This window comes from Mauremys mutica, chromosome 3, assembly GCF_020497125.1.
Source record: "Mauremys mutica isolate MM-2020 ecotype Southern chromosome 3, ASM2049712v1, whole genome shotgun sequence".
NCBI classification, from domain to species: Eukaryota; Metazoa; Chordata; order Testudines; family Geoemydidae; genus Mauremys; species Mauremys mutica.
This window is the reverse complement of record NC_059074.1, coordinates 122,049,863-122,069,649: the sequence shown is the minus strand read 5'-3', so window position 1 is coordinate 122,069,649 and position 19,787 is coordinate 122,049,863. Positions and strand designations below refer to the sequence as shown.

The window sequence follows — 19,787 nt, the reverse complement described above, 5'->3', positions numbered from 1 at the left end:
GTGTGACGGGTTCGGTCACAGAGACCCCCTTGAGGCTGTCACCTGATGTGCTGGAATCACCTCTGAGCCCGTTTTCCCTGCCAGCTTGGGACTCCAGAACCCTGCCTTGTTGAGCCAGACATGCAAGCCTGCTGCAACACAGACCCAAGTCTGATCCATGCCCCCAAAGCTGCAGACTTTAACCAAAAACTGCTCAGCAAGTCACCTATCTCCAGCACCCAGCTCCCAATGAGATCCAAACCCCAAATAAATCTGTTTTACTCTGTATAAAGCTTATACAGAGTAAACTTATAAATTGTCCACCCTCCATAACACTGATAGAGAGATATGCACAGCTGTTTGCTCCCCCAGGTATTAATCACTTATTCCGGGTTAATTAATAAACAAAAGTGATTTTATTAAGTATAAAAAGTAGGATTTAAGTGGTTTCAAGTAATAACAGACAGAACAAAGTAAGTTACCAAGCAAAATAAAACAAAACACGCAAGTCTAAGCCTAATACATTAAGAAACTAAATACAGGTAAATCTCATCCTCAGAGATGTTTCAATAAGCTTCTTTCACAAACTAGACTCCTTCCTAGTCTGGGCCCAATCCTTTCTCCTGGTACTGTACTTGTTAGTTCCAGCTCAGGTGGTAATTAGGTGATTTCTCATGACTGGCAGCCCCTGTTGTTCTGTTCCACCCCCTTTTATATCATTGGCACAAGGTGGGAATCCTTTGTCTCTCTCTGGGTTCCCACCCCTCCTTCTAAATGGAAAAGCACCAGGTTTAAGATGGATTCCAGTATCATGTGACATGTTCACATGTCCCTGTGAGACTTCATTACTCACTGGCTGGCACCCAGGTATACAGGAAGGCTTACAAGTAAACAGACCCATTTACAACCAATTGTCCTAGTTAATGGGAGCCATCAAGATTCCAAGCCACCATTAATGGCCCACACTTTGCATAGTTACAATAGGACTTCAGAGTAATACTTCATATTTCTAGCTTCAGATACAAAAACGATACATTCATACAAATAGGCTGAACATATTCAGTAGATTATACGCTTTGTAATGATACCTTACAAGAGACCTTTTGCATAAAACATATTCCAGGTACATTATATTTACTCTCATAAGCATAAACATAAACATATGGAGTGCAACGTCACATACGGGAGGTCAGACTATTTGATCACAGTGATCTCTTTCCATTAAATTCATTTCCACTTATGGTAGCACAGAAACCTCTATAATACCATGAAAATATAACAGACATGAACATACCAAACTTATTTTACATTGTCAGTAACATGAATTACTTTACTGAGTTGTAGCAGATGAGAATAGTGTTCTCATTCTTTATTTCTGTCCAGTTTCATTGGTCATCATTACAAACTGTAATTGCCTCACTTGTTTGTAGTGTACCTTCCTACTGCATGTTCTGACTTCTGTATACACTCATGGTGCATACCTTGGGATTACTTGAGACAGTTGGGTTGGGGCAAAAACGTATGCAAATACTCCTCCCCATAGATGTCTCTCTTTCAGGCTGAAATGCCCATTAGAGAATCTGAAGAAGCCATTATAATTTCCTCTCCATATCTGTATATTAAAATTTTGAAGTGATAGTAAGTTGGCAAATGTTCTCATCTTCTCAAAAAGATGTCATCATGCCTGCTCAGTTTTGTGGACTCTACTCACCACAGGCAATTATTATACACAAACTCCAAGATAAGACTATTAGGATACACCCTCCTCTATGCAAAATGATTGGTTATCTTTTTACCATCCGTTTAAAAAACAAACACTCCCTGAAATCAGGTACTGTACAATTTTTGGATCTTGCAGTAATGTTAAAATCATTATTAAAAAAATATAGCCATTCTGTTCTTATGTGCTGTGCTTTGAAACACATGTCATGGGAAACAGCATTTCTTTTATTTACTATGCTCAGTGAGAAAACTAGGAAAGTTAAAGTGCTTTAGTAACTGATTCTCCTTTCTTCAGGTTATCCAAGACATGGGTTTGTTAAAACCAACCAGTACTTACTGCCTAAGGTCAAATCGTGGAGTCCTTCCTCATTCATAGGTAAACTTGCCATTAAAGTCAAGTTGCTAAGAGAAAATCAAAAGGAAAAGCAATGAGAGCTTTGCCTCAGGAAGGGATGAAAGACTTTAGTTTTGGGCCTTAATGTAATACCAAGACTTTTATTTAAACCTTCAGATGAGAAAGGATCTCATATATTGTCACCTGTCTAGACATCCAGAAATGTTAGCACATTTTTTGCCTTTTTTCATCAGGCTTAACAGGGGTATGTCTAGCTCAAGTTTTCTCAATGTGTGTTTACTTTGTTAGGCATTTCCTACAAGGAATAGAATTGCCTTTCTTTCTTATCAACAGTGACTAACACTGGGAAAATTTTATTATCAAATGCCACAATCTTCCTTGTAGTCATGCTATTAAATACATAAACCGCATTATAAAACAACAAGGATAAGCATAAATAGCATAATAGGAGACAAAGTATCTGGCTTCTGTCCCCAGATCTGCCAATGACCTGCTGAAAGACCTTGATGCAAGTCCCTTAACTTTTCTCTGCCTCAATGCATCCATCTGTAAAAAAACAAAAACAAAAAAAAGGTATAATTATACTTACTTTTTTCTTGGCAAGTGTTATGGGATCCTTGGATGTAAGGTGCTATATAAGTACAAAGTATTATTTGTATTTTATAGCAACTGTAAATTGTCATATGTAATACTAATAATACTTTGCACTAATATAGCACCTTCCATATGAGGACTCAGAACACTGTACAACCAATGAGTTAAGCCTCAGAACACTCCACAAGAAAACCGAGGCACAGTGAAAATAAATAACTTGCTCAAGATCACCCCAAAAGTCTGTAGAAGAGCCAGGAATAAGAAATTAGGGTCCAGATTCACTGAATCTGTTGCATGAAAAGGTAACTTTCTTCCCTCTGAAAGCTGATCCTCTGCACCCTCGGGAGATTGATCCTGAAATTACTTCTGCTATGGAGGGTGCTTTAGGCTACAGCCAGGGCTCCACTGGAGCCCTGCCTGGGGAAGGCTGCTGTGAACTAATGTACTGATTTTGTGCATCCCTCAGCTCTCCTTTCTAGTGAGTGATGTCCAGTTCTTGGGTTGCATTTGCCCACTAAGTTCATTATGGGGATATTGCAGCTCTCTCAGACATTATGTATTGGCCACTGCTAAAGTTCAGATACTGGATTTATTTATTATAATTAGTATTATTACTACTATTATTTATTATTGTTACTGTAGTGTCCAAACGCCCCAATCTGGGTTTGGGCTCAATTATGCTAGAAACCTTACAAATACAGAAGTCCAAGAATCCTTGCTCTGAAGAGCTCCCAGTTTAAGATTTGAATTGTCTGATGCAGTATGGCAAATCATACGTTCCTAAATTATCTCCTAAAAATGGAGATAATTATTTATAATGGAAACAGTGACAACATTTCCATGATGGTGATATATTTGAATTCCAATATAAAATTCAGCCCTCTTTGTACAAAGCCTGGGTAATAATTATTGGCCTTTTCGTAGGAACCTAAGCAAGAGATGGGCTATGGGGCTGCTCTTTCAGCCTGGGCTAGAAATGGCCACTGCATCAGATGATTAGAGATATGTGCCACTGAATGCACGTAAACAAAGATCCAGTGACCTCTTCCTGGCATGCTTTACAGATGCCTCCTCCTGTGATACATGGGATGTGAAGAGACTTTCCACATGGCTATTCTGATTATACCCTAACACTTTTCCCAGGCAACCCCCGCTCATGGCTGAAGCAATGGCGAGGATGTTGCGCCGCTTCACTGGATCTGTATGAATTTCACTCTGAAAGGATTAGTTAAATTAAAAGAAAACCCTTTTCCATATAAGTATTGGTATAAAATGTTATCACATGTGGATCTTTACAAGATCTGTCTACCTCAACAATTATAAGGCCCCAAATACTGAGATACATTGGAGCTAGATCAATGTGTTACCCATTTGCACATGGAGGCCAGATCCTCAACTCATGTAAATTGGTATAGCTCCACTGAAGTCAGTGGAATGGCCCTGATTTACACAAGCTGAGGATCTGTCCCAGAAGCCTTAAAATCTCAGCTGCAGTATATTCTGTTCCAGCTGTAGCTGGTTAGGACACACAATATACTTTTAGAATCTTTTTACTTTTTTTCTCCCTACCAGCCTGGGTAAATATAAAATGAAACTTCAGACTGAAAAACTCAGAACACATTATGGGTTCAAGGAGGTCAAGCAAGCAAGGATGACAACCTCAGCACTGTACTTTGTGGGTGCTTTGATAAATGTTTAGTCTCTTTCAAGCTTGATGATCATGTCAGAGAGGTATCAGGAAATTGAGTCCACTGTGAAATCTCTTGTTTCTCCTCTTGGAAATGTTCTGTAATAGAAGCATTACTTGAAAAAAAGAAATGCAAACACATTCGTGTAGACATGCACACTTGCTTCCCTCCTTTGTCACTGTATCTGGCACAGTGGAATCATTACATGTGTTTCTCTTGTTTGGAGTTCTGGAGGGTCATGACACGTTCTTCAGACCTACTTTTTATTTCCCAATCGATGGAGATGCAGCTACAGTGGAGTGTAAAATGATATTCATGTACCTTTCACCAAGAAAAAGGTAGGGGAAAGAGAGAAGCTTTTGTGATAAGAGAGAAATCAGAACAAGATTGCTTTTGATAAAAGATTGATGAAGAGGCATTCAGTGCTTACAGGAGAAAACTTGTGAAAACAACTCATGTCAGGAGTTTTTGATAAGATGCAAAAAAAATTCATTTTAATATTTATTGCTTGTTGCAAAATTGATAGGCAGCTCCTACATGATGAGGTCATGAAACTGGAGATTGGTTCAGGCAAATTCATTATTTTTGTACCTTGTTTTTTCTGTTTAGATATTAGTCTGCTTCCCTTCTTCCCAACTTAATATAAAGTAATTTTTCTCTCATCTCTCATTAAATACTTGGAAGCCCATCTGGTATAAAGGCAGGCATAAAAATATCTTTCAGAGCAAAGAGGGCTGAAGTTGACGCACTAAGAATCAGGTATAAGCTCAATAAGATCAATCCTCTGCCATGGATTTTTATTAAATAACATTGACTGGTACTATAGCAGTCTGCCCTATTTTTTTAATACATGAAATAGACTGTAAGGGCTTAAATCAATAAAAGAAATTACGTACGTAGATGTTCTGAAATATTCTTGTAGAATTATTATGTGGTATAGGATTGCATTTTGTGTGTCTAATGCAGGGGTGGGCAAACTTTTTGGCCTGAGGGCCACATCTGGGTGGGGAAATTGTATGCAGGGCCATGAATGTAGAGCTGGGCAAGGGGTTGGGGTGCGGGAGGGAACGCGGGGTGTGGGGGGGCAGTGTACAGAAAGGGGCTCAGGGTAAGGCAGGGGTCCCCAACGTGGCATTTCGGCGGAAATTCAGCGGCATTTCGGCGGATGCTCAACCGCCGCCACGGTCCTTCGTCTGGCGCCTGCTAGACGAAAAGATTGGGGACCACTGGGGTAAGGGGTTGGGGCGGAGGAGGGGAAGGGGGGTGTCAGGGGACTCAGGGAAGGGGGTTGGGGTGCAGGAGGGGTGCTGGGTGCGGGCTCTGGCCCAGCGCCGCTTACCTGGAGCAGCTCTGGGGTGGCCGGGAATGGGGAACCATGGCCAATGGGAGCTTCAGGTGTGGAACACACAGGTGAGAGCAGCGCGTGGCACCCTCTGCCCCCCCCACCTCCCCCAGAGGCCACAGGGACGTGGTGCTGGCCACTTCCCAGAGCAGCATAGAGCCTGCAGTGCCACTGGGATGGCAATTCTGTGGGCCTGATCCAAAGTCCTGAGGGGCTGGATCTGGCCCGTGGGCCATAGTTTGCCCACCCCTTGTCTAATGCATATGTAAACAAATAGAAAAAATAAATATGCTTCAAAATGCAGGAATGTGAGGTGTAGAGAGTTTGAAGAGGCAAATGTGCGCAATGGATCAATATTGCACCCTTATTATAGCACTTATCTAATTATTTACACTGTATTTCTCATCATAGCATTTTAGCATCTTATTGAAGTTTTACTGAAATATTATATTGCCATTATATAAATTAATGGTATGCCCTGACCTGAAATATTGTGTTCTGACCCTGGAATCTCCCATCGCTTCAACAGATGAGTTTCAGCTAGTGTTGACTTGAGTTCTGGGTTTATTTTTTGTTGTGGCTTCACTTGGGAAGCAAGTCCAATCCTGGATTTGCAAATCTGATTGCTTCTCTTGCAAGTGTAGAGTTGTTGTGGGAGAAGGTTTGAGGTGTTGGTCTTACAATGTGATCTCTTCTCCTGCAGAGACCACTCCTCAAAAGTGGATGTGGCCTTTTGGCACAAATGTCTCCATCTGGGTTTGTCTAGTGCAATAATTTGCCAGGTTTTAATGTCTGTCTTGTGTGCTTTCGGGTTGGCCTTCAAGGTGTTTTTATATTTGAAGATGGGTTAGCCCTTAGAGCAAGTTCTTGTCCAAAGTGGCTGTAGAACATTCCTTTTGGTATACAGGAAGCCTCCACGTGGACCACATGTCTGACTCAGTGAAGTTGAACCCTGATGAGCATACTCGTGATGCTAGGGATTTGGCACCTCTCAAGGACTTCAGCGTGGGGATCCTGTCCTGCCGCTTGATCTTAGGCAGCGAAGGTGAAAGCTCTCCAGCTGTTTGATGTGGTTTCGGTAAAGCTTCCATGTCTCACAGCCATAGAGGAGTGATGGGAGTACAACAGGACTGTACATTTTTATCCTGGTTCTGAGGCAGACTCCACATTCCCTCCAGAGTCTGTGGGTGAGCCTGATACATGCCAAGCTGGACTTTGCCAAGTGCTGAATGACCTCATCATCCAACATGGCGCTGCTGGAAAGTATGCTACTTGGGTAGCAGAATTTCCTGACTGAGTTAGGGATATGTTGCCAGTTGTGATGATGGGGTCATGGTGTTCATGAGACTGGTGATCTGGTGCTGGCTGTTACATGACCTCTGTCTTTTTCAGCCTGATTGTGAAACTGAAGCATTTTGAGGCATAGGCACAGTGATCCATGATAAGCTGCATGTCCTTGAGTGTGTCTTCAACAATGAGCACACAGTCATCAGCAAACATAAGCTTTCTTAAGAGCTGTTCAGTTACCTTGATGCAGGCCCTCTGTTACTGTAGATTGAAATGAACCCCTTCCAATCTAAACCAGATGTGTATGCTTCCGTCGAAGTCCTGGAATGTGAAAAAGAGCCTGGCTGAGAAGACAATGGCAAAGAGGCCTGGAGTCATTATGTGTCCTTGTTTGGTGCCATTGGTGACAGGGAAGGCTTCCAGTAAGTCACTATGCTCTATCACCCTCGCCATCCTGTCATCGTGAAATGAGCGAATTACAGCAATCCTCTTCTCTGGGCAGCCAAATTTATGAAGGAGATTCCATAGGCCCTCACAATTCACGGTGTCTAAGGGCTTGGACAGGTTAACAAACACCATATACAGTGCTTGTTCTGTTCACAAGCATCCTCTTGTATTTGTCGGGCTGCAAATATCAGGTCTATGGTGCTATGGCCAGCATGAAAGCCACACTCTGACTCTGGGTACACCGAGTGCACTAGGTGAGAAATAAGGCTGTTGGGGAAAACCCACACAAGGATCTTCCCCGCTATAGACAGTAGTGAGATTCTGCATTGGTTGTCATAGCTAGATATGCTTCCCTTCCTTTTGTGTAGATGGGCTATGAAAGCATACTTGTACTCATGGGGCATGGTATCCTGTTCCCATATAGTTTTGAAAAGGCTGGTGAGTTTCCTGACAAGGTGGGCACCTCCACATTTGTACACTTCAGATGGAATGCCGTCAGGGCCTGGAGGCTTGCCCAGGGACAGCTGCTTGATGGCATTAGTAACCTCATCTAAAGAAGAATCCATAGACAGCTCCTCCAGGATAGGATGCCCCAGTCAATGGCTTCAGCAGACATAGCGGATTGACAGTTCAGGAGACTATCAATGTGCTCTACCCAGTGAAAGAGAATATCACCTTTGCCTTTAAGCAGCTAATTACCATCTGCTGTAAGGACAGGGTTGTGCCACTGGATTTTGGACTGTGCACAGCACAGAGACCTTTGTAGAAGTTCTTCATGTCATGCTTGTCAGCCACTTCCTGCAGTTCTGTAGCCTTCTGCTTCCACCAGTGGTTCTTCATTAGCCATAATCAGCTTTGCAGTGTATGTTTGGTCTGACGGTCCCTGTCCTCCTTCATTGCTGTTCTCTTGTTCAAGATGAAGGACTTGCATGTTCTGGTCATGGTCTCCAGTAGCCAGTCTATCTCAGGGTCATTCTCATCAAACCTGTCGTGGTGTTTCCACCTTAAAAATCCAAGAACCTGGGATACCATGTTATATGTAACATCTCTGAGCGTCTGCCAGGTTGCCTCAATGTCAGTGGAGTTCTCTGGGACCTCATCTAATGCAGTCGCCAGTGTCTGTTCCAATTTTGCCTGTTTACTGGGGTCTTTCATGGCAGCCACATTGATCTTCTTTGGTAGTTTGAGACATCTTCTTGGGCACTTTGGTGAGAACAGTAGCAACATGATGCTTCTCACAAGCATATGGTCTAACATTCGGCGCCTCTCAAAGAGCAGGTGATATGCACATTTTTAATGTCTCCAGCATGTATAATTACATAGTCCAGCATTTGCCACTGTTTTGACCTGGGATGCATCCATGTTGTCTTATATTTGGAGGCATGTTGGAAGACTGTGTTGGTAATCATGAGATTGAACTCGGCACACTTGGAGAGAAGCAGTTGGCCATTAGATTTTGACCTTCCAATGCCGTGATGGCCTAACACCCAGCTCCATGTGTCAGAGTTGGCTGCCACACAAGCACTAAAGTCTCCAAGGACAATGAGTTTGTCCTGGTCTGGCACACATCTAAAGACCCTACTGAGATCTTCATAAAACTCCTTGTCTGTATGACTTCGTCAATGTGAATCATTGTCAGCACATAGACACTGCTAATGGTGTCTTACTGGTCCCTGGACAAGTTTATGTGGAGCATCATAAGTTGGTCATTGACTCCCTTGGAGAACGAGTCAAGCTTGTGGGCAATGTCAAAGTGTATGGCAAACCCTGACCATCTTGGCTCATCCTTGTCCTTTCCAATCCAGTTGTAGGTGTAGCCTGCTCCTACTTCCTCAAGGTGGGACGCATCAGTGAGTCTGGTTTCACTGAGTGCAGCAATGTCAATGTTATACCTCTTCTGTGTTTTGGCAATAAGGGCTATTCTACATTCTGGTTTTTGGTCATCGTCAAGAAGAGCTCTGACATTCCATGACCCAGTGTTGGTCTGTGAGTCTTTGTTTTATTTCGACCACTGAGTTGGACAACCAGCCAGGAGTGGTAACCTGACAGGTGCAGAAAGGTAAGGCTATGTTTAGGGTTCCTTTTCAGTCCTTTCCCTGGACTGGGGAGAGCAGCGCTGTGCCTAAAAAGGCCTGTTCTGTCACCTAAGGAGAATAAGAGTTCCATATCTGCCCTGATCTCTGGAGAACAACCATCACCCTAATGCCACCTGCTTGTGACTAAGGATTGCCAGCAGCATCTACTGCCTGTCCCCATCGCCACTTCCCCATCCCCACAGGAGTCTGGCAAGTTGATTGAGTTAAATGTGTTAAATGAATATGTTTGCTGAATAACCTGCCCTGTGAATGGATTTAAGTGAGAGAGATTTGTGCAGAGCCTTTTCCAGTCTTTCCCACAAGCAGCTATTGCTGCACTGGAGCAATAGATGCCACAAGCACAGCAGCTGACGTATTTGTATTCCGAACTGTGCTTCTCCTAGATGAGCTGCCAACCTGAGATAAAGAGCTTCATCTGCCCAATGGTGTAGTGGTTGACCAGTTACTGTGTAGATAATGCAGGTTGCCCTTATATGCCATCACAAGGCATACCCTTCATCACCAACCTCTCTGTTGACAGTAATGTATTTTTCCTCATCATCTGCCAATGAAGACTTCACTGTGACCCTGGCAGGGAGGTTTAGGGGTTGCTCACACTTACTCAAGGTGTGACCCCAAGACTAATGGAGGGTGGGAACCTCTTAAGTCTTCCCATACAGACCCATCAGGTCTGTCCACTGCCCTGTGTGTTCGGATCATCCTATGTCAGAAAGGACAGAGCAAAACTAGAGGGATTTCAGAGATTGGTGATGAGAATGTTCAGCAGTACAGAAAAGCTTTCATATGAAGAAATACCAACTAGACTGGAACTGATCACATTAGAGAAGAGATGAAGTAGAGGGGTATGATTAATGTACAGGGGCATAAACATTTTTTTATTGGGGAGGAGGGCTAGAGTTAAAAAGTAATTAAATAACAGCAGTTGAATATTGCTCTAGTAAGTGGTTTTGTGCCAAAATTACATTTATCCACCTTTAGTAAGTGAGATAAACAAGTTTATGTTCCTAACTCAATGCTTCCGTTATTTATTAATGCAATTCCTACAATTAGAGGGGTGGAAGCAAAAAGGGAAGAAGTACAAACCCCTCCATGCACCCAGTTGTCTACGCATATGATGTATATAAAATAATGAATGGTACAGAAAAAGTATATCCGCAAATTCTATTCACCCTTCTTCATAATACAAAAACAAGGGGATAGTCAATGAAATTGAAAGATGGCAAATTTAAAATTGATAAAGGAAATACTCTTTTACACAATGCAGTTATTCTCTGGAACTCATTGCTATAAGACATCATTGATAACCAGAGGTCAATAGGACTCAAAAGGATTATATGCTTATGTTATAAATGTATGTCTCTCTGACAAAAATATCCAGAAGGATTAAAAAATGACTTTGGGGCGGATATACACCTCATATTTCAGGGTGTAAGCCACCCTCTAACTAATGGAAGTTAGGTAGAAAGCCTTCCCATGGGCAGTTTATTCTATAACTGCCTTCTGCAGGGTTTCTTGCACCTTCCTCTGAAGCATCTAGTACTAGCCATTGTCAGAGACAGAACAGGGCTAGATAAACCACTAGTCTGATCTACTATGGCAATTCCTATGTTCCCATCAAATTAATATTATATTGCATGCTGCTTCCTCAACAGAAATTTGTGGCAATATCATTCTATTCCTTGTAGCCACAAAACCTCTCCTGCTCATGGTAATCCATCATTTTTCAATGACAAATGAAAGGGAGGAATAATAAATACATAAAAGAAGCAAATCAGATTTACACGAGAAGATTAAAACTGAAAATAATATTTTCCATAGTACAAAACACAACATAGACAGTGAAAGTGGTCACACTCCTCATTTGGTGGGGGAGAATGTTTTAAGAGTCTGATTTGCAGCTCAGAGGAAACAGATCTCCCATAGGATATGTTGGGTGTTGACAAAAGTAATTTCTGATGTTTTACTGAATACTAGATTAAATATTAGCTTGGAAATCTATGTAAATGGCCTGTGTATGAGAAAGAGCTGCCCCAGGCAGCAATCATTTGCATGGGTTCATCTGGAGAAACTTTCTCGTCTAACTTAAATATGCATAACTAGGTATCTTTCCTCTCTGACCACCACTTACTGATTTGTGCACCTTTGGGGCATAGGGTAAAGTTAGCTTTTTGTGCTTAGGTGAAGAAAGCTTTTATTAACTGTGGAATGGCTTCATTTCTGCCTTTGTGAGTAAAATCAACAAACTGCCCATGTAATTGGAGTATAAATTTTTGTACTGAACAAAAATTAGAGTGTATGTCTGTTTTGTATGCATCTTTCCTCTGAATATGTCCTGTGTGGGGAGCTGCTGGCAGAGGATTCTTAATCCTGCTGTGTATCTGGCGTGCCACAGAAGAAACCAGCTCCTGAAATGCTAATACATTAAGAATGTCACCAATATTGAGTGACAGGTTTTTTAAGTGCTTAAAATATAACTTGAAAAATATGTCTTCTATACTAATTTCCCCCTTGATGTAGTTGTACCCCCTTTCAGGTACTGCAGAGGAGAATTGTCAGTGGTCATCACTGTTGAAAATTATGGGAAACACTGTTTGACCGATATAGTACAGTCTTAGCTTTATGAAAATTCACTCCCTGTGGTGGACTTAGTTGGATCTTACAGGATTTGTTGCAAGATTTTTACAGAAATAGTTTTGCGGGGACCATGGTGCAAAATTCTAGAATTCGAATGAGTTCTTAATTGAGTGGCTATAATTTTAAGTGTGAAAAAGAACAACTTTATAGATACAAAAGTCCAACAGGAACAGGAAATAGAATAAATTGATTATAAAAATTCATCTATAATTGGTATATAATCATGATTTGCCACATAAGTTGCCATCACTTTATTGTATATTTCCATTGATAACATGGAAAATACTTCATATTTTTACCCTTCAGAGTAAACAGGAAGGTTATCCTTTTATTTTAAGTCTATATTAAACTTTATTTAAGTTTCCCCATACTTGTAGGCCTGTCTGTGATAGCCTCAGAATGAATTAGATCATCCTAGGGCCCACTTTAACTTATGCCACTGTCGTGTGTGTGATTCCTTAGGCTTATATAAAAAGCAAAGAGAAAACAATGACAAAACAATGACAAAAACATGATTTACTAAAAAAATTCACTGAATTCAGTTATATTTGGAGTTATTTGTTTAATTTTTTTGAAACAGTATCTTCCATCTGCAGATCTCAAAGCACTGTACTGACATTAATTAACTTAACCTTGACAGTTGCCTAAAATGTAGGTAATACTTATTCCCATTTTATAGATGGCAAAACTGTGGCACAGAAAGGCTTAAATTTTTTGCTGAAAGTCACACAAAATCTGTGGCACAACTGGTGCTAGAGCCCAGATCACCTAACTCCCAACTCTCTACTGTAAGCAAAAGACTATTTTTCCTTCTATTTTAGAGATGAAGAATGCTATTTATTTATTAAAATTTGAAAAAGGTTTGCCTATTATCTCTTTGATTTCACTTGCCCAAAGTCCATTAAAATTGGATGTGGCAACATCATCAGTTGGACGTGAACAATTTTTCTGGTTTAAATCGAGTGTTAGCAGGTTTCAGAAGAACAGGATTACTAGTACTTCATTATTAAAAGTCTTTCATTGTCTGCTTCCTATTAGACACAGCTAACTGCCTAACATCATTTGGATACATGGCATTTCAAATGTATCTCTTTAAAACACAAGTTCTGCAAAGCACTTAACAATGTACTTAATTTTAAGTATGCTAGTCCCATTGAAATCATCAAAAGTGCTTTGCTGAATCAGGGCCAAAAAATGTTCCCATACTTTGGAACTTTGGTAGACTTTAATGCTTCCTATCAGTTTTTGAAAGGTGCCCAAGTTAAAGTTGGACAGTATGAAAGACAGGCATGAAGGTAAAAGTCTAACATTTCTCAGTGGAAGCTAAAATATACATCCTTATGGAATAAGAACAATGTCTGCAGTTACTCTAGCTAAGATAAAAATTCTAAGGCTATCACAGTTGATCACCAGCTGGCATCACAAAAAAATCTCACTTCATGATACAATATTTAACAAAAAGTTATGCTCTTACATCTTACACATTGGATTTGCATAGCCACTATCAGAAACATGATACTGAACTACCTGGACAACCATTGCTCTGTTCTGACATGGCAGTCACTTTGTTACAAAAAGTTAGAAGCCATCCTGATAGAGTTTGTTCAAATTGAATTCTAAGAATCTTGTTTGTCTCCATAGCTTTCAGTTTCCTAACTAAATCAGAACACTAACTTTCTCTCATAGTGGATAATATATCCTTGAAGATTTCTATCTTAAAATTGAGTTACCTCAGGGGAAAACAGGGCAAGCGTTTTTTTTGTTTTTTTCCAAGATAAGAATAAAAGACCTCTCTTAAGGCAGATTTTCTTTATCTTTTTTATAGGTCATTATTTTTTTTGTTCTGACATTCAAAAACATCTTTCATCTGTGACTCAACAACGTTTCCTTCTCTCCCTTGTGTTGCAATGCATTTAGTATATGGGTTCATTATTTAACTGAATATGTATGGGGGCACATTATTTCATGAGGTTCCCCATTTATCTTAGACATTTTGGGAAAATCACACAGATTTTTTTTATAAGTAAAACAAAGGAATACCAATTTGATTTTGACCTTTTAGTTGTTTACAGTGAATTTTAATTCCTCCCACTGTATCTTTTTCTTGGCATTCATCTTATCCCCTAAATTTCCTGCTCTTGTTTGTAGTAATTTGCATTTTGTTTTTGTTTTTTCTGTTTAAGACTTGGTTATACGGTACATAGGAATGGGGAGGAAAGAGGCAAGACAATAGATTGGATATATGTAGTGGAAATAAAGATATACAGAAAATGTAATTAAAATATTCCCAGTCAAAAAACTTTGCAAATCCACAGTAAAGGATGGTGAATAATCAGTAACTCATGTAACCATTTTGAAAGGTACATAACTATGTCATTAACATTACAAAAACAAACAAAACTTGACAACAACCAAACCAAAAGCTTTATAAACAGATTTTGACACCCCTACTCATACTGAGTAGTATCTTATTATGTAGACAGAATCATTAATTTCAGTGGGACAATTCTAGGAGAAAAGGATGATTAACTGTTAGTAAAGGTATTAGAAACTAGGCCTTAAGTATTACAATAAAATGAATTAATAAAAATCTGCAATGACCCGTTAAAATAATTTACATAAATATTCTATTCCCCTTGTATGTCATAGTTATTTGACAATAGAGACATGAAAATTCATCTAATATATTCCAGTAAGGTTACCTCTAACTCACAGACATACTTTTGAACCCTTTAAAAATTACATTACTAATCTATTAGTATGTAGTGGGCAGGATTCTAGTCCCCACCCCAGAAACACAACAGTATCACCTTTTGTTTGTTACTAAGGGCCTGAACCAAATAAATCTATTGGAGCCCTTCTAATAATTACAATGGACTTTGGATCAGCCTTAGGTGTCTCCCCACTCAGTCCTCAAGCCAGAGCTTCTATCAGAGATCACTGAAAGTCTGTCCTATTCTGGTCTCCCACCATTAGGGGCTGCTTTCCCCTCTGTCTCTCACACTTCTCATTTCCTTCTCTCTCCTCACTTAGTGCACACAGGCTGAACACAGGGTAAAGCGAGACCCAGATAAGCAAGTCTTGGCTTAATGAGCGCTAGGGAAAGCACCTTTCCAGGTGGACTTGAGAATTGGAAGAAGGTGTGTAGAGACTGAAGGAAAAACAATACAGGAAGTGGGGAGCTGAGGTCAGAGGGAGAGTTAAAGCTCAGTAACAATATTCAACCAAGGTGATATACAAGGTGTGGAACTCTTTCTGCTTGATGCAGATCACTAGACTCATTGGCTCAAAAGCCCACTTCTAATGGTACCATTTGTGGTTATTCTATATGTCCCTGTAATATATTATCGTAGAGTATTTGCCCATAATTGGGCTCTATATGTTTTTATGTCCATAAGACCTCACTCTCAGTTGCACAGTACCGTGTGAAATAATTTACTCAATCAGAGTAGTGGAATTTTACACCCATGTTGCACTCACCACGCAGTGGTGTAATTGACTAAATGAGGTGCAAGGCAATGGGAAATGTGGGACTGAGTATATGACAGGTCTTTTTATTTTATACTTGACTGCTGTAATGAACATGTTTAGAAGATTTAAGTTATAGCGGGTTGTGCAGTATTGAAATAAAAATGATAGCCATGTTCAATCAAAATCACAAAGGAAACTAGCTTGATGAAGGGAGCATATATAGAAAAAACCCAAATGTATTCATTTTTAATTTAGTCCTGTAAACCTGTCATTGATCAGTTCTTTTCTGCGTAGATACTGAAATGAGTTATAGTTTTATGGGCTGTTATTTAGTGTATGGTAGGGTAGAAACTGCTAGCAGGAAAAAAATAAGTTGACTTACTCCACTGATAAATTTCATGTGGATTTAGTGCTCATTTTATGGTAGTTCTGTACCATTTTAGTATCTGCTTGATATGTTGTTAATGTCATTGTCAAGATACTAATAGCTGCCATCACTCTGTAAACCTAATGTCAGAAAGTTTGGTCTTCCTCCATCTCTTTTATAGACCATTATGATGGATCTTAGCAGGAATAACAATAAATTAAACAGGTGTTTTTAGTACAGTTGCAGACCACCAGAAATGCCTCCAATATAACATTTTGATTGTCATTTTGAGAATATGGAAATTTGTGTCAGATAATATGCTATAGACAGCCTTCAAGACAAGTTTTGGTGTTAATGTCATAATATTAGTAATGCCATTTGGAAATATATATATGGCATTATAATAATAATATGGAAATATACCTATCTCATAGAGCTGGAAGGGACCCTGAAAAGTCATTGAGTCCAGCCTTCACTAGCAGGACCAAGAACTGATTTTTTGCCCCAGATCCCTAGGTGGCCCCCTCAAGGATTGAGCTCACAACCCTGGGTTTAGCAGGCCAATGCTCAAACCACTGAGCTATCTCTCCCTCTGTTGTTAAGCCCTTATTGTCTGTGTGAAAAAGAATCACTCTACAAATTTCCTAACTCAAAAATATGTGCAGGCTCACTGTATTGTGCTAGAAATTAATGCAAAGGTTTTGTGGCTTATACTGTGAGAATGGTGGAAATGGGATGTGAAGTAAATCCTAAGGGGGGAAGTTTTGCTTGAGTTTAAATTCATACTGATAAAGTTCAGATACCTCTGTTAGATACATTTGTATCTCCAGTAAATGATTAACTCATTACGCAGTCAGTCAGCAGTAGAAAGCCCGAAGACCAGCAGTTCTGTTTAATGAGCATCTTTCATTGCAAGACCTTTGTAATCAATTACCTCCAGTGTAATGCTGTAAATCAGACCTTTTTTTCACTCTGACTTGTGCATCTATCAGTCTTAATCAAGACTTCTTAATGTAAGGAGGAAAAATTAGCTGCAGGAGATTTGCTAAATTAGGGACTGTCTACCTGCACATCTCCTATTCTCAGGATCTGTTGTTATCATGCAAAACACCCAGTATGGATATTTATTGGTTAGCGCCGTGTAATTATTGGGACTGCTCAGTGCTGGAATACACCAAACCCTTATGGTGCTAGTAGTATGCCTGTTGTACTGCAACTCCGAAGCAAGGACTGTACGTGCTTCAGCAGCAAAGCCTTGTAGGTGCTAGCCCTGGAGAATCCCAATAGCCACTCAGACACATGGTTAAGTGAAAGGATATGTGGTTTGGGCTACTTGGGCTGGGAGGCGAGAGAAAGGTTGCAAATACCCTGGATACAGAGGCTTAACCAGTTATCATTCAAGTGAGCAATAGTAGTTCTTGTGTGGGCCTCAGGGCAGTCCAGTCCAGAGTCAGGGCTCTTCAAGCCTACTGTCTGGGGTGTCCTCTCTAGTCCAGTCTCTATTCCAGCAGATAGGAGCTTGGGGGTTTCCAGGCTAGAATCATTTAGTGTCTCTCATCAGGGGCCACCTGCACTGGCTCCCTGTCCAGCCACTGCTGCTCCCTTATAAGCCCCATGCAGACCTGCACCCAGCTGTAGTGTCCAGCAATCACAGTCTGTTCCACATATGGCCACTGCTTCCCAGCAGAGCCTGGCCACACTCTGGTTCATGCCTAGCCAGTGGGAAGGGGGCTGATAGAAGTTGCAATCCACTCCTTAGGAGATCCAACACAACACATAGCATAATATAACACAGAACAAGTATCCAATAGAATCAAACTGAGTATGGTTGTAATATCCTGCTTACCATTTCATATATTGTGGTGCAAAGCAGATTTGGGTCTCTGACCAAATTTCTTAGAACTCTTTGGATCATTTTCTGTCTTCCGCTGTGCAGGTGTATGAGGATATGGATCTTTCTCCATCCACTGTACACCTGCATAGGCAACAGCCAGCATTCTTTTTTGAGGTTCTTTGGGAAAGTTTAATTAAGCACCCTGTGATCACCTTCAGAGGAAATAGGGGAAGATACCAACGTTACCCCTACACTCTTTAACTATTCTTTCTAGTGCTGGGTTATGTATTTGAAGACCATGAGTAGGGTCTACGAGACCCAATTTGGATTTCTTCTTCAGGGTGGAGCTATTGTGGAAGCTATTGTTTTCCTCTGATGCTTGGTACTCAGTAATCTTCTCCTGGGTCACATTAAACTGCCATTTGAATATGTAACAAATGCTGCTTTTAGGTCCAAGACTGTACCAGGCTTTTTTTTTGTCTTCTTTTTAAAATTCATCCTCCATTTTCTTGATCTAGTCTACGGATTAGCTGTTCTCATAAGAAACCAATTTGACAATCCAATTCACTTATGTTTTGCGGGGATGAAAGTTTTATTACCCCTTTTGACCCGAGTGGCTCGCCAGAAATTTGGGTTCTTGTATAGTGTTCCAGTTGGAAGCAGAAATTTGTAATGGAGTCAGGTATTTCTTTGGTGCAAATTTTTTTTTTTATTTTGAAAGATTGTACTAAGTCCTGTTTCCCTTAGCACAGGAGAAACTAAACAACAGGAGGTAATTTCCTTTCTTACAGCCCCAAAACTTTTAACCAGCATCGGCCCAAAAGCCTGCTCTTTAGATTTCTCTCATGACCATACACTGGGCTTGTCCAGGCTGTGTCTGTAGCGTCCTTCTCTGTTTGATTCTGTGCTTTCTCTCTTGCTTTTCCCTCACCTACTCACACAGCCCTGCACCCAAACAATACCCAGTGAAACCCATTGCCCACATAGATATAATTCCTGAGCAGACACATATGTGCCTTTGTTTTGAGTGACGGCATGTGTCTGTGTTTTGGTTTAGACTCCCTATTGCTTTCTACATTTAATCTGAAGGAAGGGTGCCTGTCACACTCACCAGCTTCAACAAAGTGTAACCTAACCTATAACAGTTACCGAGCTTCCTTTTGAATGGTTAAAGTGGCAAATGATCCAGACACAGCAGGAATTACTTACACTATGTGAGATCAGGTCACCAAGTCAATCAGTCCCAAAAAATGAGACCCCTTTGATGACAAGCAGATGGTTACCTGATCTCCCATTGAATAGGAGGCTCCAATATTGAATGGGATTAATGTCTGCCAAGTCCTCCACTATTTAAGGTGGCACATCATGTAATAGAGAGAGGGGACCAAGTAAAGAAGGTTGTTGGAGGGTCTTTTGTGAGGCCTGAAAGGTTTTGATCATTCAGATAAAAAGCCAAACTCAACATGAATATCACATATTTTTAGGTTTGTCTAAACATACATTCTGTTTATACCATATATACATATTTACAATTGCGGGTGTAACTCATGAAAGTTCAAAAGTTGATTCAGACACAGTCACTTTCTCTTTCTTTTCTTTTCCTTTCCTTTCCTAGCACAAAAGGGACTTTTCCCAAAACTTGCTATGAAACTTTTGGGCTTCTTTAATGAAAAAAGATAAGTGTCTTTTTGCTGGTACAAAATTCCTGAATGCCGAAATCTCATTGTGGTCAAGGGTAGTCAATAGGCAGACTGCAGGCCAAATCTGGACTGCCGGACACTTCTGAATTTACCCCCAAATCTTTTTATTTACTTATTATTACCATTATTTTTATTATTTTTTCATTATTTTCTCTGGAATCTGGACCTGGACTATATCTTGACCAAGAAATTTGGACCGTCACAAAAAATAACTGGCTACCCAGTTTAGGTAGATATCCACCAGGACAGAATGTCACTAGATGTTAATCTA

General features: G+C 40.4%; 1 protein-coding gene across 4 annotated transcripts in view; it reads left to right on the top strand.

The window, feature by feature from the left end:
- Positions 1 to 19,787, top strand: part of PRKN (parkin RBR E3 ubiquitin protein ligase) — a 1,207,207-nt gene that overhangs the window by 386,140 nt on the left and 801,280 nt on the right. The window lies entirely within an intron of this gene.